At 40.3% G+C, this 21,528-nt stretch overlaps 1 protein-coding gene across 1 annotated transcript in view; it reads left to right on the top strand.

The window, feature by feature from the left end:
* The first annotated feature begins 7,437 nt into the window (after window positions 1-7,437).
* dnmbp (dynamin binding protein) overlaps window positions 7,438-21,528 on the top strand; it is a 68,655-nt gene continuing 54,564 nt past the window's right edge. Inside the window, exon 1 of the mRNA XM_004915871.4 lies at window positions 7,438-7,542. The gene's annotated coding sequence lies outside the window, so the exon portion shown is untranslated. The remainder of the gene's footprint in view (window positions 7,543-21,528) is intronic.

Genomic DNA, 21,528 nt, shown 5'->3' with positions numbered 1-21,528 from the left:
GCATTGTTACTTTTTAGCAAATTTCTGGCAGAATTTTTGCATCATTTTTGTCAACAATCGTATGGTGACACTTTACAACGGAAGGTTTTAAGTGAATAAATATGTCACTGTTGCACATTAATACTCTGTCAAAGCACTGCCAGATTTTGTCCTCAGACAGACACGTGGCTTTCCTCTCAAGATCTGTCTGTTATATGTGGCATTCAGATGCTAATTGACTATGAAATGCAAGGGCTCACTTGTAAACATAGCCTCTAAACACCATAAGCACTGGTGCAATTTAGCACCTCTCTGAGTAAATCAGACCCATACTGCTATTTTTATTTTGGTAGGCTAGTGGTTTGAGATATTAACACAAATATTAACTGCTTTCCAGGACATACTACTATGATACATTTAAAGTAAGCAGACCGTTTGTAAGGCTATATTTTATATGCCATTAGGTCCATAATATATTTAAATGGGGAAAAATTAGTTGCCACCCTACAAACACAGCTAGGTTCAAACCTCTGGAATGTCAGCATCTATCTGGTTGCTAGTGTCCAAATTAGCCTAGAAACCATGCAGTGGTTTGAATGAGAGACTTGAATATGAATAGGAGAGGCCTGAATAAAAAAATAAGTCATAATAAATTACAGTAAGAATAAAATTGTAACCTCACAGAGCAACAGTGTATGGACTGCTGGGGTCAGTGAACCCCATTTGAAAGCTGGAAAGAGCCAGAAGAAGAATGCAAATAATTCAAAAATTATAAATAAAAAAAAAGACCAACTGAAAAGTTGCTAAGAATGGGTTATTCTATATTATAATAAAAGTTACCTACACACTGTCCCATAAACATTCTGGGCAAGATTTGACTGGAGTAGTAATTATTATTAACTGTCTCTTTCTGCAATACAGAAGAAACAGTTTATACTTATACATTTGCTGAGTGCTATTTTTAAGGCTCCCTGTACAGGGTGGTGTCAGAACAGTAAACACACAGTTTAAAGCTGTATTTCACTGAATAAGGAGTAAGGTATTACACAAAGAAAGAATTTATTCTTTCCATGTATAGTAAATGTTATTCTAAAAGGCAATTGAGGATTAGAAATCTAGGAATGCGTCCAATGTTTTTCACAATTGTACATTTTATTGTACTATTTAATTGCTATGTTTAATCACACACTGATATGTGGCAGGAAATTGCAGTTGGAAAAAACATGTTGTAGGCCCAGGTGCCATTGAAGGCGTACATTTTGGCCAGCTCATTCAAACAGTAAAGGCCTGACAACTTGGAGGTTCTATACTTGACTTTCAGAACTGTCATTTCCCCCAGTTATACTGGCAGTTACCCATTTTAGAGGTCCATCCCTGGTCTCCCTACACTTTGAGCAATTCCCCAGAGTATTTAGCTTCTACTTGAAAACTGTTGGGTGCGCATGCACAGTAATTGTTTTTTGACACGCAGGGCCTAATGCACATGCACAGTAAACACGCTGCTGTGTCAGAATGTCATTTGCGCACATGCAATGACATCATGAATTACATCATTAGGCCATGCACCCCAAAATTTTCAGATTTTTCCACTTTCTCTTACTCTACTGTTGACAACGCTGGATTACAAGTTTTGCCTTACCTTTCTGTAATGATTATTTAAAGGGGATATAAAGTGTAAAAAATTACCCTGCACTAGGTGTAGTGCTTGGGACAAGTGCTTGTTAAGTCAGTGCTAAAAGAATGCGCTCCTGCATTCCTTAGTGCTCTAGCACTTGTGTCTAAGGTTGTCACCTAGCCAGAATTTAACCAGCCAAGTCAGTGAAATACCTGCCAGGGCCGGTGTATTTGTATAAAGAAATACTTCCTACATGCAGAGATCTCAGTTAGTTTATGGTAGGCATTTGCCAAAATAATAATTATAAAGTTAATGTTTATTTCCATTTTCTTGCTGTTTATTTTTACCATGGCATTAGAAGCAGTTTCACAGAATTGCCGTTTGCTTTCAGGCAAAATTTTGCAGGTGTATTAATAGTTGTGTAGATTCCAAATAACCTAAATAGGAAGCAAACTAAGATAATTCCACTGGGTTTCTAATGCTACTTTTTCTGAAGAAAAGCCCCTGCTACATAGTGCTAACAAATCTGGAGTGAAATTATGGTATACGTGTTAGGGTTTTTTTGTGAGTTTACCATTTTTAAGCTTTTCATAGGACTAATAAAAGCTACTAAGGATAGGATTTATTTATTTTTGCTACCAACATGGATTTATGTAGCTTAAGTACCATTTAGTACTATTATGTAGGTTTGGACTGGCTATCTAGAATAAGAGAAGATCCTCTAGTGGGCCCACACCAAGGACAATTCTCAAACAACAGCTATAACATTTAACACTATCTATATCTAGTGCTGAGAGAGTTAGCCCTGGATGTCAAGTTCTCTGGTGATATAGATACTTAAGTTGGCCCTGGATGTCATATTCTCTGGAGAAATACATATTTTAGTTGGCCCTTGATGTCCAGTTCTCTGGTGATATAGATTCATAAGTTGTCCCCGAATGTCAAATTCTCTGCTGACATAAATATATTAGTTGGCCTTGATAGATACGTAAGTTAGCACTGGATGTAAAGTTCTCTTGTGATATAGATACATAAGTTGGCCTTAAATGCCAAGTTCTTTGGTGATATTGGCCCTGGATGCCAAGTTCTCTTGAGATATAGATATTTAAATAGGATAGTTCTTTTTGTTACATTTTACAGTATGGTGGGAAGACTGCCTTTTTTAGATTACTGAAAGAAAAACTGCATGCTGGAGAATAGTAGTGTGTTAGTGTTTAGGAATTCAGTGTATTCTGTCAGTAGTTGTTGCTCTTCTCTTTTCTCTGAAAAATACATAGGTTTTACCATAGGCCTGAGATTCACTCATGTGGAAATGCAAGGCTCAAGTGGCTTTTATCGAGTGAAAGTGAATCAGCATCCTGTCCTGATACAGGTCACCTCTCCCTGGGTGACATTTTGGGGTTGTCACCCTAAAAGTGACTAATTGTGCTTTTCATTTACAAGTGCCAATGAATATTATGTGCCAGTAGAGTAGAGCTGCCAACTGGTTTGGCCTCCACACAAACTGTGTATTGTACCTACGAGATGATTCTAACATAGAGAAAGAATTGAGCAGATTCAGCATTAAGAGATAAAAAGCCCAGGGCTTCCCCATTATGGCCTTTCCTGCTGCCTGTTTACATTGTTTATATAAAAGAGCAACCTCTCTAGCTTCTCGGCTGTTCCTGAACTTTAACAGTCCTGTGATTAGTGCTCTGTCGCTGGGACTGGCCCCTTACCTCACATGACACTGAGCCAGCATGGTACACAGGGGAGCAAGTATTTGTCTGCATGCACTGCTGGTGTTTTTGAGAGCAATTAATAGAGAAAGTAAAGTCTGTAAGTGGGCTATAGTTATGTATGGGCTCTAGGTAAGCACTTACATTAGTCATGATTCCTGCCATTTTGGGTTTATACCTTTTATGGGAAAAATTAACGGCCTTCCTATATTTTGTTCTTTCTGTCCTATAACATTGGCATCAAGGATCATTTCTGCCAGCTAAGCTGGTAATATAACAGGCAAGTGGCAGCTGGCAACCTTAGCCAATTTGGTTCAACATTGTGTGACCCCTATTTGTATGTGATAGTTAAATTTGTCCAGCTAGAATTGAGAATGTGGTACATGTTACTCTCTATCTTCAGGATGAGCCTTCGCAAAGTGGAAGCGACTATACGGAGGGTGTTGTGGAACTACAACTCACTGCAACGTGTATGTGAAAAGTGCAATAAGTAAATAGGTGGATGCCAGGAGATCTTGCAAACCAAGATAACTGTTTATTTGTCCAAGATAAATGATGGTAATGCAGGGCAAATCAATACTCACTCTTGGGAGGTATGACAGGATTTCAGCAACACAATTGATGATAAAGCAGATTAAGCAGTTGAAGTATAGTGTCTTCTGGTTTATCCCTTCTTATAAAGGGGTTGAAACAACCAACAGAGTGACAAGGGGGTAAGTCCACCGGTATAACCCTCTCTTATAGAATTTGGGCAGGGTTAAGACTGACCTATTCCCTGGCACTTATGTGTCCCTAAGCTAAAGGTCCCCAGGCCCGGATTTGTGGCGAGGCCACAAAGGCCCGGGCCTAGGGCAGCATGCCGCCCCGCTGCAACGAGATTTTGACATTTTGCTCCCATACGGAGCAATGGGGATATCTCCCCACTGCTCCGTATGGGAGTTTAATGCCTGTGCATGCGCACTTGCGTCGACGTGGCGCAGCACGGGGGGAGGGGGGATTGTTTGCGCATGTGCAGGGGGTGCGAATGGGGGGCGCGAATGGGGGGCGGCTGAATTTGAAATCCGGCGCTGAAGGTCCCCATACACGGGCCGATTCTAGCTGCCGATATCGGTCCTTTAGACCGATTCGGCAGCCTATTCGGCCTGTGTATGGGCACTACCGATGGCCCTGCCCGACAGATATCTGGCTTGAAATCGATTAGATATCAATTGGGCAGGTTAAAAAATCTAGTCTGATCGGGGACCGCATCGGCTCGTTGATGCGGTCCCTGGACCGACTTTGCCTATACCCGTTGTTATAATTCGATCATTTGGCCTGGATTCTCCCGATATCGCCCACCCGTAGGTAAGCCTGTTAGTAGACTACTCCTTTACTCTCATCTCCTGGTGGAGCAAGAAAGCTGCTCTTTCTATATACAAACTGTTTGACTCACTTTTTTAAAAGTGCTCTCATATTATTTAATCTGTTCTTCCTTTTCCTCGTTCATGGGGTCCCTGCTCCCCGGCTTCACTAAAGTTACTTGTCCCCTTAGGGCCTAACCTTCTGGGCCTTGTGGATCCTAGGCTTCCTGGAGACATCTATTTATGTCAGATGTGGCAGGCCAAGAAGAAAGAACCACCCCTATTCCTAACACTATATTTAAGTGTGGTAGGGTGTGGTTTAGCCCTGGACCAGTAACACGGTATATGGTAATACCAAATAAGGTAGGGTTTAAAGCCATAGGGGCACATTAACCCTATGGGTCCCGACAATTGGAAATGGAACATAGTAACACATAACGATTTTTCTTTACTTAAAGACCATTTTCAGTGTGATCCGACAAAACCAACACATTATTGTAAGGTTGGTACGCACCGAACGTTCGGACATCTGGCAATCTTCCATCCAACATCGGTTAGAAAAATGATTGTGCAGGTTTAAAATATTTTGTCTTTAACAATGACGTTTGTCCCTTGTCCAACTGTTTTCAGGACCAAGCAGGAAGCTACTACAATTTTTTTTAGCTTCAACTAAACTATATCGCTTGAAGTGGTCGTTTTTGTTGATGGAGAAATCGTAATTTAAAACAATTATGTCACGATAAGTTTGGTCCTACAATAATTAAAAGATATTTTAAAAATCTACACACAGTGGAGTAACTATATATACAGCTGCACTACAGGTATCGGACCTCTTATCGGGAAACCCATTATCCAGAAAGTTCTGAATTACAGAAAGGCCATCTCCCATAGACTCCATTATAATCAAATATTTCACATTTTTAAAAATGGTTTCCTTTTTCTCTGTAATAATAAAACAGTACCTTGTACTTGATCCCATGATATAATAAATCTTTACTGGAGCCAAAACAATCCTATTGGATTTAATTACTGTAAATAAAATATTTTTTTAAGATTTAAGGTAGGTAAGATCCAAATTATGGAAAGACCCCTTATCCAGAAAGCCCCAGGTCCCAAGCATTCTGGATAACGGGTCCCATAACTATACTCCCCCTTTCCCCACTCCCATCCTACCTTAAATGTAAGGTCGGAGCCTGGAGGTGCGACATGGTTGGGACCAGGAGAGGGGTTGGGGGAGGAGGCATTGGTCCCTCGCGCCGGGCCCTCTTAAAATATTTTTCTGGCAGGGGGGGCCCCCTGTCTACTGATGTATGGCAGTTCTGTCAAGTGGTTGTAACCCCATAATGCACCAATCTATTTAGGGTTCTTTATTTACATGGGGGTGGCTCAGGGGTTAACAGCGCTGGAGTCCTAGATTCGATTCCACTGCCAGGTAGCTTAATTGACATCTGAATAAACTGATTATCCTGTGTGTGAATGCTATAAGGACCTTAGATTGCAAGCTCCACTGCAGAAGGGACTGCAGAATATGTTGGTGCTAATAATAATGGCAACATGTATCCTGATTTTCGCAGACAGTTTTGACAGCTCAACCCGCAGTCCCAGATTCTTACTGAAAAGTCCCTCATTTCCCTTTGATTCCCTGCACTGAAGCTAAAAAAGATACAAATTATTTAAAAAGTAGCTTTTGGCAGACAGCCCAGAAAGTTAACAAGCTTCAGCTGCACTTAGAAACATTGTTTCTCACATTTAATTCAAAGTAGTAGCTTTTGGCAGAGAGCCCAGAAATCGTAACGAGCATCACTTGCACTTACAGACATTGTTTCTCACAAAACTGTAATAAAACATAAAACAAGACCGCAAAATCCCCAGAAATGTGTCCAAACTTCAAAATACCTGCCAAATTTAGTCAAATGAGAGTGATATTTGGTTGCAAAAATGAGCATGGTCAAAAAAATTGCTGCGCTGCACATGGCATTTCTTTTTATCCCTCTCTCCATTTTCAAAATGTTGGGAGGTATGCATACAGAGATTGTTCATTATTCTCATTTGTCCTTTAGCGCTTACAACCTAAGTTTCCTATCACATTCACACAAGGCAATAGGAGCCAAGTAACTTGTGTTATTAGGAATGTACATGAGTCACTTAGCTGGGCACTGCTAAACCCAAGCCAAGGTGATGGAAGATGAACGTACTGGGACAGAAAAGTGCCTGAACATGCCTGGAAATGCATTTCTGGAAAGCTGACAGAAACTCCCATGTACAAGAGGGATCTGTTCTTGCTGTGTTCCAGGCTGGACTGCTAACGCCCAAGATAATTTCCTTTTCCCAGATGTCTCCTGCAAATGTAAATGCAGACCTTCCAGGGTGGTCATTTTGCAGTGTCGGTGAAAGGGACAGGATGACCTGCTATCCATGAAAGAGCAAGCAGATTTGAGTTTCCGCCCCTCACTTATTGGCTATCAGTAATATCCTAAAGATCGTTAACTGGAGTGAACTACAAATCCCAGCATCCTCAGCCCAATTTTCACATGTGGGTAATCTCTTTTTTTTTTTTGCCAAAAGGAAACACAGATCTGTGCGTTTGATATTCTTACCCTTTTTTGCTGGGATGTGGGGATAGATGTAGTTAAATCTCTGCTACATGTGGTTCATTCTGTGTGTTTTATCTAGCCAGGGGCACATGTATGGGATCTGTTATCTGGAATTAGGGTTGACACCTTTTGCCATGTCTAACTAATAACAGCCATGGCAGGGGTGTGTCTGTGAGAGGGTGGGTCAGTGATGTTGGGGGCGGAGTAATGACATCACAAGTCACATCAAGCAAACCTCGTGAGTGGTTCGTGAGCTGCTGGAAAGGGAATTGGAGGCTGGCAATGGTGGATTAGAGGTGAATTGGGGGTGTGCTAGGTACAGAGGACTAGTTATTGCATTTGTAATAATGGCCTGGCCTTGGCTAAATACAAGCTGGGTATCAATCCTATGCAGAATGCATTGTACCTGGGTTTTCCAGATAAGGGGTCTTGCTGTAATTTGGATCTCTACACCTTAAGTCTTCTAAAATCATTTAAACATGAAATAAACCCAATAGGATTGTTTTGCTTACAATAGGGATTCATGCAGCTTTGTTTTTATTATTACTGAAAAAGGTAATAATTTTACAAATTAGAATTATTTGCCTAATTTAGAATTTTGGAAAATGTCTTTCCTTGAACTGTATCTTTCTGAATAATGGGTTTCCAATTTCCTATACCTGTATTAGGTGAAATGTTGCACCATCCTAAGCTTTTTCTCATTGAATGTCCAGACCTTCTGGGAATTGTAGTTCTGCAATAGCTGAAGTGGCAAAGATTCCTGAACTAGATTGTATGTTGGCAAAGGTTAATAACTCATACAGTTTTGGGGAGCGTTTTACTAGGTATTATGGTTACTTGTTGTAATTAATTTTTAGACCTTTAAGTGGGCAGGGCTGCAACCACTGTAAATAAGAATATTCACAAACCAAATACCAACATCAACACATGTTCCAAAACGCATCTGTCTAAAACTAAAAATACTACATGTTTACCATTTGGTTAATCTCTTTTGCATTCATTCCCATAGCCAACAAACATAATACATCAGACCTCATTAGGCCACGAGCCTTATTTAATTAAATGCAAATGTACAATACTTGGATATAGAGGGTTTGCAATAGAAATGGAAACTTGTAACAAACAGCATTTTTTTTTAAAACATGTCTCTATTATCCGTCACCCTTTACCTGCCTTGTTTGTTTTCCTAATGACATGACATATAACTATCTCTTTTTAGTCACGGTTATTTCCAGGACTTTTTCTGTTGTTTGTTTGAGGAATGCAGGTGTTTATCACATCTAACAGTAGCTCTCTGTGGTCTGTAAATAATGTATTTGGTGAGAATTCAATCCTGCAAACAGGCTTATTACTTTCGCTCAGTTTTCAGGCGCCTGGTTGCTGGGTAGTGGGATACAATACTAAGCATGTTCTTCTCTGTACTAACTGGAAAGTAGATGGGTAGTAGGGGTTACAGGAAGCAGGAATAAAGTGAAATATTTCTCTGTAGGAAAAAGTTCATATACTCTATAGGAAGGTAGGAATGGAATTATATACTTATATTCTGAGGGCATTGATTGAAACATGTTCTGAGGTTAGAATTCGAGATAGAATGAAATATGCCCTGAGGGTAGTCAGGAAAAAAATTAAAATATATGCTTATGTGAGCCCCATATAGAAGGGAACATGCTCTGTAGGGAGTCAGGGATAGGGGTAGAATTAATGTTAATGGAAAAGTGGTGGGATAATGATTGCCAAATTCACTGTGAATTGGGGGTGTCTAATCTGAAGTCCTCCAGTTCCCAGCAATGTATTATAATCCTTTGTACTGTTAGTATTGCAACAGTGTAAATGAAGTGGTAACAGTGCTCTAAATGTAAATGGTGGGAAGAAAAGTCTCAAAGCTTCCCTTAAATTCTCCTCACCCTGTGGCTACTAGAACCAATCCCTCTCAAAATATTCAACCTCTCCTTTGACCGCAGTTTATTTTGCCTTCGAACAGGCCCTTGCCATGCGAGCCATTGTTGTCATAAAACCCCCCTTGAGCTTTATCTAACTACAGACATAGCTCTCTTATTGCCTCCAAACTGCTTGAAAGACTCCACGTACTGCATATAATACTTCATCCCCTCCAAACAGGTTTCATTCCCTGCCACATTACTGAGGGAGCAATGAAGAAGCTTGCCATATATCTTAATTCTGTAAAGCCTGGCCTTTCTACAGCCATTAATAAAATTGATCCTCTTCTTCTAAAAACTCCTTCTTTTATTCTCTTTTTTTTCAGTGACTCTTTTTATGGGTATTTTCCAATTCTACTAGAGTGCTTATTGCAATACTACAGGATTCAGTCCTTGGCCTCTACCTCTACTCCATATATACTTATAAATCATCTATAATAATATATGACTGTAAACAGCATTCTTAGATGCTGATTTAGAGTATAGCAGAAACTGTTGCTTTTGAAGCCCGGGGATGGGTTTGTGGGATAGAGTAAAGTATAATCGTGTCATTAAATGGAAGCAGTGTCATACTTATATTCATTATTTACTACTAACACCATATTTATATGCAGCTATTATTTTGTGGCAGGGTTGGTGTTATTTTTTTGGCTAAACTCATAAAAATGTGACTGATCTGGAATAAGACAAAAATATTCTAGCAACTTCTAGCTTCTGTAGGGGACAATGAAAAGTGTAGTTCTTCCCAATCTTAGTTACTAAAATTGCATGTACAGGGCCCTGGGCAGATGGCCCCTAAACTGTTTCATTCTGCACTGTCATTATTGAGTTGATTTTATACCTGTGGCAGATTTATCAGCATTCGGATTTTGGTGGTTTTAGAGTTTTTTTAAACCATTGTGACATGCTGAATGCCTGTACACGCAATTTTGGGGGAATTAGCATTGGTAGGCAGGCAGGCAGGCATGCAGAGGATCTGGAGCATAGAGACAGGGACACCAAGTCTTCAGGCAAAACTCAGGTTTATTAAGGGCCCATTCTTCCCAACAGAGACATAAAGACAGTTCAGTAAACAGTTCAGGGTTTTGAGATGTCCCTTCTTCAGGGTTCTCACCTTCCAGGGTTATTTCCACGCTCTGGAACACTCAGGCTTCACACTAAGCCTTGCCGAGCCCTCTCAGCACTCATCCATTCGGTCAGCACTCCCTCTGCTTCCTGGCAGTGGCAGGTGGCACCCCCAGCTCCTCTGTGGGAGTTCCTCACACAGGCAGCCCTCCTGCTCTAAGAGTGACCTTCCCATAGTCACGGTTCAATTACAACTCCCTAAATCACACAACCCCTTTTATTAGCTGCTCTCCTGCAGCCTAATCAGGTAGCTCCCTACAGCTGGCCAAATCAAACCTTAAAGGAGATTTACTCTAAAACAGCATTACCTGCTGTAAAACCAGGTATTTTACCTTGGGCCATTTGCATCCCACCTTAAATACTGGTGGAAATACACCAAATAATGACCTTTCCCATTGCATCTCTCACACTATGAATAAGCCTATTTCTACAAAAGCCATGAATGTCTAGTCATCTATTAAAGCATGAATGAAAGTGAAAAAAATGTGAAAACCACAACTTTTTTGTATTGTTGTACAAATGAAAGCATGAAGGAAACCTGCAAGAAGTTGGCTGCAGGAGGAAGCTTTGTGTGACTTTAGAAACCGAAGCAAAAGGGCTTTCCACGGGCGACTTCTATAGTTACCGGTGGAAACCCTTTTCAGAGCAGGTACTCACCCATGATTGCAGCGATCTATTGCATGAGAGTAAGTTGTTCCTTGGGGTCTTGCCCTTAGAAGGCAATTTTTTTTCGGATTTGTTGCAGTTTTGTCGCATAATAAATGCCAATAATATTTGTGGCTTTTTTTGTGGCAAAATTGTATTTTTGAGCCAAAAAATATGAATTGTGGAAAACAATGAACATGAGTAAATGCCCCCCTTACTCTTGGTTAGTTACTGAAGTGTAAAAAAGCAGTTTAACAGAGTGTGCGAGTGCTTACACAGAAGAGCAGTTTATTGGAGCATGCCAGACTAGTACTTATGCATAAAGAACATTTTATTGGAAAGTGATAGAATTTACACAGAAGTACAGTTTATTGTAGTGTGGTAGAATTTATACCAAAGAGCACTTTGCTGGAGCGTGCTAGCACTTGCACAAGAGATCTAAAACAAAGCTGCCTTTCAGTGACAGGTATCCCTGCCATCCATCTGCCGGTTCTCATGTGTCAGCCTGTCAGCTGCTGGAGGAGAGGTGTCATTCTCTTATAGCCATAAATATTTTACTTAGTGCAACCTGAGCAGATTATCCATGCTTGTGAGGTCTTGCAGCAGAAGAGCACTCAAACACTCTTCTTTGTAACATGTTCCCTGTGGTATTTGTATTGTCATAGGGATATCTACTGCAAGAAGCCATTGATTCAGTTGTAATGTAAAATTAAACTTGCTCTTAACACAACTTTTATTTAATACTTCAACAATGCAGATACATATTTGTAAATGAGTATATTTAACGTTTACTATGGAACATTTGGCTCGGGCATCTAATCTCCCCAAGTGCCACTGCCCTAATTCAGATTAGATATTGCAAGTATCCATAGTGGAAATACTGATATATAGCTTCTAAAGATTTGCTGATATAATTCCTGTAGCTCTAAATTAAAGGGGATGCTACATACCACTTTAATAATGCAGTTTGCTTGGTCTCAAGCTTGTAAATTCAGACAGTGCTGTAGCTTGATGAATTGTACTACTAAGTATCTCAACACATAGACAGTACTGAAGCTGCATGTATAATTCAAGATCATTAAGCATAATAATTCATTTTATTCAAATTAAAATTGATGAGCTTCCTAAAATTAGCATCTAATTTTAAAGGTAATTGTATTCATAAAGATTATTGGAATGATAATAAAGTCACACCCAATTTATTGGAGCCTGCAATAACCTCCCTTCATGTAGGTCAGATTGCCCAGCATCACTATGTGTGTTAAAAGTTTATGATCCGGTTTCTAACCGCGACCCCATGCATATTTATTCAGACTTGTAGTCAGAGATTCAAACGTTTGTAGAATATGTTGTAAACGCAGACATGTGTTTCACCCCCTGTGCGATAATTGCTGTAGCAAAATAACTGTATTTTATGGCTAAAAATAAATGCATGTAGTGGTAGGTATTAGCATTTCCCAAGTAGCCAAATATAGGAAAGTGACCCTTCAAGGTGTAAGACAAGTGTCAGAATTGTATAAAGCTAAAAGGCTAATGTATAAAAAGACAGAATGAATATAGAGCACAAAGGTCCAGCTGGATGTCTGTAGGCCAGATGTAGCCCTCCAAACTATTTTATGTGCCCCAGCCTGCTCTAGGGCTCCATAGATTTCTTTATATGAACTTATTTTAATAAATTCTGGCCCTGAAACCCACTGTATGATAATTAATTGGCACACTACATGAAATAAGTTGTGTAATGCTGATCTAGAGTCTTCGTGAAAGAATGTCATTACCTGAAACGAAAGCACATTCCTTTGATACAAGCCATAACCTGCTTTGTGAGCTGCCTGATCCTTTTCTACAAGCATAAAAGTAGTGGAACCCAGAAAGTTGCATAACAGCAAACTAAGGGGCAGATTTATCAAATCACAAATTCGAATCCTGAATGCGAAAAATTCGGATCGGAAACAAAAATTTCTGAAGATCACAAATATCACGAAAATGCTTACGAAAAAATCGTATTAGTCACGATAATATCTTATTGGCGATCCGAGACTCGCGTAATTTTCGTACCATACAAGTGTAAACAGCGGTAAAACCGTTCCGATTTTTTCGTTCAAGCGTACGAAAAAGTCGTGTGGCGTACAAAAAAGTTGTGCGGACGCCCGAAAAATTTGGCGAAAATACGCTCGGAGCGTTCGAATGAGCGTGGTAATTGTTTAATAGCCTGGTAATTATTTAATTTAAACATGATGACTCCATTTGCCATTAGCAGCAAAGGGGTTAAAATGTATAATTTTATGTTAAACCTGCTAAATAGCAAAGCAACACAGGCATATTTAACTCTTAAGAGATAAATACTGTGCCGATATATGCACAGAATCCAGTAAGAAGAGTCCTTAAGCAGTTTATTAATCCCCTTCCTCAATAGTAAATAGCAGCGGCCAAAACCTTATTTAAGATTAATTAGGTCTGTAATCCTTTAAAGGCCCGCCCCTCCCAGCTGCTAAGTGCGCAATTGTTATGATGACCTGGAATTGCCCTCCCAACTGTGACCTTGCGAGATGCAGATTCCTCGATAAAGCTAAGCAGCTGCCTGATGGTTCTTATCTTGTCATGTTGTTGCCGGCTGCTCCTTTTGTAAGGACAAAGGGGGTTATGTAATAAAGTTTTAAAAGTTTTTTAATGGTCTAGTTACCCAAAGCAACCAATCAGCGGTATCTTTTACACTGTCTCCTGTTTACACAGACATCTTGCTATAGGTCACTAGACATGGAGCAAATTTTGTTATCTGTATCACATTCTCCAATATGTTTTAGGGCAAAGTATGACTGAAACTATATTTAATTAAAATGTGTTTTAAAATATTTATTCAAATTTGTCTACTTAAAATTGTTCAAGCTGTCAGTTTTGTACCTTTATAGAGACGTGTAGACACTGTTGAAGCTATTCATGTGTTGCCTGCTGGTGTATGTAGCAGATTGCAAACTATATTATATAGTCTAATTACTCTTAGGGGCACATTTACTAATCCACAAACGTCCGAAAAGCATCCGAATGCGTTTTTTTCATAATGATCAGTATTTTGCGTTTTTTTTCGTAAATTGTAACTTTTTCGTAGCCGTCGCACCGAGTACGAAAGTTTCGGATTCATTCAAGCTTCAGTATCATGACTTTCCTTGGGCCAGGTTGGAGCTGCAGAGTGCCATTGAGCCCTATGGGAGACTTTCCTTGGGCCGGGTTGGAGCTGCAGAGTGCCATTGAGCCCTATGGGAGACTTTCCTTGGGCCGGGTTGGAGCTGCAGTCTCCCATAGGGCTCAATGGCACTCTGCAGCTCCAAACTGGCCCAAGGAAAGTCTCCCATAGAGCTCAATGGCACTCTGCAGCTCCAACCTGGCCCAAGGAAAGTCTCCCATAGGGCTCAATGGCACTCTGCAGCTCCAACCCCGCCCAAGGAAAGCCTCCCATAGGGCTCAATGGCACTCTGCAGCTCCAACCCGGCCCAAGGAAAGTCTCCCATAGGGCTCAATGGCACTCTGCAGCTCCAACCTGGCCCAAGGAAAGTCTCCCATAGGGCTCAATGGCACTCTGCAGCTCCAACCCGGCCCAAGGAAAGTCTCCCATAGGGCTCAATGGCATTCTGCAGCTCCAACCTGGCCCAAGGAAAGTCTCCCATAGGGCTCAATGGCACTCTGCAGCTCCAACCTGGCCCAAGGAAAGTCTCCCATAGGGCTCAATGGCACTCTGCAGCTCCAACCTGGCCCAAGGAAAGTCACAATACCGAAGCTTGAATGAATCCAAAACTTTCATACTCATTGCGACAAATACGATTTCGTTGCACAAAAGTTGCAGAAATTAATGAAAATATCGCAGAGAATATGCAAAAGTTGTAAACTTTAGAAAAAATACAAATTTTTTGTATTGTGAACTGTCATACTTTAATGAATGTGCCCCATAAAAATTAATATTTATTATATTTTCCATTTACCGCCTAAGGTAATCTTGCTTTATTTTAATACTCCCTCACTACCCAATGATATCAGTAGTATTGAGTCTGCGATCGGTAGCAGTAGCATTTATTGCTGACTATCGTAGACCTCCTATTCCCTCTATTTGGCAGATGCCCAATGGAAAGCACCAGATTGCCTGACTGTGTCCATCCTTTGCCCAGAGGTAGCTTGCCAGCTGCCGCTACACCAACTCAATGAGCACCACCCCCAAGCTCTTATCATGTGCTCCAATCAGGAGAGGCCCCCAATGATAATAGGAAATTCCCAAATCATGCCTAACTGTTCTCATGAGCCACCACCCACCTTCTCTTGCTGTGGCAACCTTTACCTTAACCCAGGGGTGCCCAGACTTTGTCACCCTGTGATCTACTCTTGCCACCTGGCCTCCATCATGAGATCTACCACAGTTAAAATAGTGCGACGTCTATCATTTGGCACAATAAGCAAGAAAAAGTATCAATCGATGTCTAACAAATACACATAGCAATGTATAAATGCCCGCATAACATTATTCAAGTGCCAACTTCAAGTTTAATGTGAAAGGATTGTCGTAGTTTTTACTTCGCTACTTCATGGCCCACTTTGTAGTCTGCACACAGAAACATATATAAAGTGGGAACAAATATATACAGCGGCCCGGTGGGGAGAATCTTCTATACTGGGATGAAACTACATAGACGGATGGCTTGAGCAGCCGCACTCAAAAGCTCCTGTATGCTGGCGGGAAAAAGAAGTGGTGGGATTTTATTCCACTGCATTCCACCTGAAGGTCTACCAGAAACTTCAAAATGATCTACTTGTAGACCGCGATCTACCTTTTGGGAACCCCTGCCTTAACCACTCCTAACACAAATACCAATTTCTTTCACAATCCTTTGAGGAGGACAGGTGGGGTTCCTCACTGCCTGCTGTGCTACTTTAAATGGCACAGCAGGCTGTGAGGAACCCTAACGTTCCTAGAAGCTCCTACAGTTTCCTCCACTCACTCTCCCCAAGGCCCTAATACCTCCTGCCACAGCCCCATGACTAATGGGCTGCCACCCCTTTATCGCCATACCTCTCTACCTGATCTATTCCTCTGGGAAACCAGTAACTTTGGTCTGTGTCATTCATCCACCAATAAATACACAGGAAACAACTCCATCTTTTCTCCTGTTTTCTAAACCTAAAGCCCAAGATACCTTCTCCATATCAGTCCTGCTTAAATCTGATTCCTTCATTTATTTGCATGTTGTTACGTTAAATAACTGTTTTGTGAAATGAACACATCTCATCACTTTTGTTGTTTTATGATCTTGCCAACATATTTAACCCATTTTTCCTGCTCTGTGTCTCAAAGGCAGACGATGTATGACAGGAAGTCATGTCCTGTGAAAATTCCCTCCTACTTCCTTCCTCATATTCATCACACATCCTTACACTGATCCAATATTTCTGCATACCCCAACAGAGAAACCAGCTACATGGGCAGTATAATGTGTGTTTGGTGTCAGTGTGTGTGTGTTTAGTGCTTGGGGCTTCAGTAGCTTTAGTGAAAACAACAAATTAAAGGCAAATTAGTTGAGGAGCTGCTATATGGCCTGGCTGACAATATCAATTAATATGTATCCAAAGCTCAGGCAGTAGCATCCGTGGAATGTTATTATATTACGTTTGTTTATTAATTTTTCTTTTACACCAGCAGTATTTACATTTTCTGGGTTCAAGCCTTGTATTTCTTTTTGGTACCACATCTGTTCAGAGCACCCATAGTTTATAATATGGTTACAAATATTTCTGACACCCTACTATAACACAGTGTAGGACTATCCATCATTGTAAATGAGAATTACTTAACAAACTTTCCTTAGGACTGGGCCCCCTGCCTTTTTCTTTGAGTTCCTGTTTGAGTTCCCACAATTTAGGAACTACTACTGCGTTAGACACATTAAAGATAGATGTATAGTGGCCCTTCAAAGTTTAATTAACTTTGAATAAAGTTTTTGAAATAAAAAATTCATATGCAGTTATCATAATGACAATGAGTGGTTATCATTGCTATACTGGGGTCCTAGGTTCTATTCCAGTCAGGGCACTATTAACAAAGACTTTGTATGTTCTCCAAGTGCTTTTATGGGTTTCCCCAGGGTACTCTGATATACTCCCACACTCAACATATATCACATTAACATTAACATTTATTTATAAAGCGCCAACATATTCCGCAGCGCTGTACAATAAGTGGGTTTCATACATTGGACATACAGAGTAACATATAAAGCAATCAATAACCGATACAAGAGGTGAAGAGGGCCCTGCCCAAAAGAGCTTACAATCTACAAGGAGAAAGGGTTGAGACACAAGGTGTGATGAATGTTAACTAAAAAATAGTGATACATACCTCGGATTATAAATTCCATTGAGGCAGGGACTGATGTGAATGATGTAAAATCTCTAAGTCTCTGTGGAGTTTGCCGATGCTATTTAAGGATAATAATTTAGATTCTGTTCTTTCTGTGGTTGCTCCTGTTTTAGAGAAGTAAATATATAACATGAAGTGAAAATGATAGTCTGTGCATAGGCATAAATAAGAATGTAGCTGACATTGCATTAAAGTCTGGGGCAAGGCAAGTAAAAGTGCTGTGTTAACGCTACAATTAGACGTGTTCCTGTGTCATTCTTGCTTTTTTTTTTTTTTTTTTTTTTAACTACACCGTAAAGGGATTCTGTATTTTTACAAAACACATTAGTTAATAGCGCTTCTCCAACAGAATATAGCATTTAAATTCATTTTTTTCAAAAGAGCAAACAGATTTTTTAAATATTTAATTTTAAAATTTGACAAGGCAAGACATATTCTTGGGGCCAAACTATCGAATTATAGTAGCAGCAATGGGGCAGTCGGTTCAGGGACCGCATCAACAAGCCGATGCGGTCCATGATCCGACTGAATCTTTTAACCTGCCCAATCGATATCTGAGCAATTTCAGGCCAGATATCGGTCAGGTATGGCCACCGTTTCTGCCCCTACATGGGCCGATAAGCTGCCGAATCGGTCCAAAGGACCGATATTGGCAGCTACAATCAGCCCGTGTATAGGGACCTTTAGTTTCCCAAGTGCGCTCAGTCATGTGACTTGTCACACTTTACAGCTCACTGCAAGATGTAGTGATGTCTCCCCTCCAATAGCCAATCAGCAGAACGATGGGAAGGCAGCAAGATTAAAGCTCCCTGACATCTGTATTGCTAAAAATGCTCCCATATGAGAATAGCACTCAATAGTAAAAATGAATGTCTGGCTCAGCCAAGTCATGACTCCTTTAGTTACATTGAGTAGGAGAAACAATAGGTTACCTGAAAGCAGTTCTAATGTGTAGCGCTGGCTCCTTCTGAAAGCTCAGACTCAGACACAATGCACTTAGATGGCATGTACACACCTATGTTACAACAAAAAAAATACATTTGTTAGTTAAAGAAAACAATTTTAAATGGTAGAATGAATTATTTGCAATGTGAACAGTGTAATTTAGTAATTAAACTATACCATAAAAATCATGCCAGAATCCCTTTAGTTATGGTTCTTGAGCCTCTTGTGTAAAACGGCCTTATAGACACCTTCTGGGGTCGTGTGTTGGATTCCAACCAGAGCACTAATATGGAGTCTGTATGTCCGTGTGTTAATATTTGGAATCATTTCTGTCTTTGATGTATACTCCCCTCTACTGTACAGTGTTGTAGAATATCTTGGCAATTTATAAATGAATGGTAATGACAATAATAATTGTAGCATCTGACTTACTGTTGTGCTGTTTGTTGGCAGCATATAGGCTGTCATGTTTTTTTGCTTTTATTATTGTACATGCAGCTGACTGAACAAAGATAATGTGTGTAAATGTGCCTGTACATGTACATAAGCCATAGTGACGGCATACTGATACCGCCCCTCAGTGTCGGACTGGCCCACCAGGATACCAGGAAAAGTCCCCGTGGGCACAGGTATCAGTGGGCCCTCCTGTTCCTAACCATTTGGCCTGCTTCATGGTCATTCCCTATTTCTCAGTGGGAACAAAGAGGATGCAAAATAGATGCTAGCATGTAAATAAAAAAGACTAGAAGAATAAACAGGTTGGAGAGCAGGCCTATAGTTTAAGGTTTTCTCGTGGGCCCCTGGGGTCCCAGTCCGACACTGCTGCCCCTGTCTGTACAGAGTATCCATCATCAGGAAACTGAGACCTGAGGAGAGAGCTGGATATTAGAAAGTGCTGCAGGGTGCCCCTAGCCCATGCATATTAGATCTGACTGTAGGATTGAACAGAGTGAGTAAAACTTAGCAAGGGCCACAGCTAAAAAAGCCTGCATATACAATGGTGAAAAAATAAGTTAGTATATTTGTGATAAAGAAATCTCTTTATTACATTCCTGAATTCATTAACTAAACTTATATGTTTATTTTTTTGTCTTCTGTATTTTTTGCAGTTTTAACCAAAAGCGCTGTTAGGACTATTACTACAACAAAAAAAAAGATATGTTTATTAGATGAAAATGTGACAGTTGTCTGGGGACCACAAACAATAGGGTTGTAAGGCCCCACACCTGCTTTAACCAATACGGTTAATTTTGGGATTACCCAAATGATTCCTTTGCAGTCCACATATTTCTATGCTCCAGCATAAAATAATATTTATATTCAAATAAAATATTTTGGAGATGTCTGACTAATTGTCCAAAAAACATTTTAAAGTATAAAAATATAAAAGATTAACATGAATTATTTTTTTCCTCTGAACTGATTATCTCCATTTATGCTGCCCCCTTATGTTTATTTAGTGTCATGGCATGTTTATTTTCTGTCCTTATACTCTGACTAGATTAGCAGCATTTAATTGCTAACTAGGACAGCTACACCTAGGCTAAACATTCTTACTGTTTAAGCAATAAGCTATTATATGGGTTGTGTGTAATATAGTTATATGTATGCACATATGTACACACATATGAGTAAAGTTTTCTTATTAATTTGAATCTGACCCATAATGTGTTTTAGAGGGCCTGTGCTCTTTTAAATATAAAGTACAGGTATAGGATCTGTAATTGTATCTTGGCTAGAAAAGTCCTGCCCCGCAAGATCAGTTACATTACGCTCTAACACACAAGAATGGGCCTTTGCTTTGCTGTGGAAGGATTGAAGGTGGGGTGTAATGCAACTACAACCTATGCTGTTGTGTTTAAAAGTAGAATAATGGATACCAGAAGGTTCTTGCAGCAAACAAATAGAACTGATTTGATTGTTCAAGACAATATCCAACAGGGATAGTGTATACTCACAAATCCACAATTATAGCAGCAGCAAATGATGGTAAAATGTCAGTGCAGTGAGAAGGTAGAGACAGCACATTGTGACACAATGTGGATGGAGTTTAAGCAGAGCCAGATTAAGACTGAATGGGGAAAAGTAGTGCTTTTGGGGCCCCCACCTTAAAGTGGTCCCCACTTTAAAAGAAAGAGAGAAACAATGATATGCTTTGGAAATAATGATATAGACCAGGGAAATATTTTGACCATGCCCACTTTGTGGCCATACCCCCACATACCTTTTACAAACCATTTTCCATTTTTAGAACAGCAGCATAAAGTGTAAAGACAGACATAATGGACCCCACCATTTCATGACATATTGTTGCCCAAAGCATCAAAGAGCACAAATTTCCAATTTGTAAACTGCCGCCTGATGTGAGTTTCTTAAATTACCTTATAGCAGCAGTGCTCCTGGGTTAGATGTTGAGAAGAACAATTTGCTTGGGGGGAATTATTGGTGGCACACTGTCTGTCACACTTTGTGGCAGGCCACAAACAACAGAGAAAGTAGAGCTGTGATGCTGCTGCTCTAATTGCTGTGCATATTCTCCCCAAAGAATTGCTGCGCCCGTGCTTTTTATTTGTCATGTGCTTGTGACTGTGCGTGTGTGCGCAATGATGATAATATGGCACATAGATGACACATGCACATTAGGTAAGATAGTAAAGCGGAAGCCGGCCAGCAGCACGAGTGATGCAATGCAAACAATCAGATCCGTGATCCAGTCACATCGCATTCACACCCAGCTAGTTTTTACAGCCAGCACCAGGCCCCTTAAAGTAGGCGGGCCCTAGAGCAGGGTTGCGAGGTCTAGTTTTCCAAACTAGCCAAAATCAGTTCCAAAACAAGGCCAAAACTAGCCAAAAGCCTTTTCAAAAGTAGCCCAATATGTACACTGAAAAAAATAATCTTAAAAAATCTAAACATGTGAAAACATGCCTTTTTAAGTATGGAATCAATACCCATGCCCCCAATCATTTCATGTTGTATCCCAAACTGTGCTCCCTGTTTTCTTGATCTGCATAGGAATTACACCACAATCTCATCTTGAAAGACTTTGACCAATGAAAACAGGACATAAAAGGGGCAATCATGGTGAACCACGGCTGGGTATCCAATATCAGGGCTCTCTTGCGTAAAGGGGGAGATTGGGAAGTCCGTCACTACAGGATGCAGTGATTCACTAATGGATTCAGAATATTGCATTAACCCAGAGAGACTGACATGATATACATATGGTTGTGTTG

This window comes from Xenopus tropicalis, chromosome 7 (assembly GCF_000004195.4).
Source record: "Xenopus tropicalis strain Nigerian chromosome 7, UCB_Xtro_10.0, whole genome shotgun sequence".
Lineage (NCBI taxonomy): Eukaryota > Metazoa > Chordata > Amphibia > Anura > Pipidae > Xenopus > Xenopus tropicalis.
Note: the sequence above shows the minus strand (reverse complement) of the source record. Positions and strands in the feature narration are given on the sequence as shown.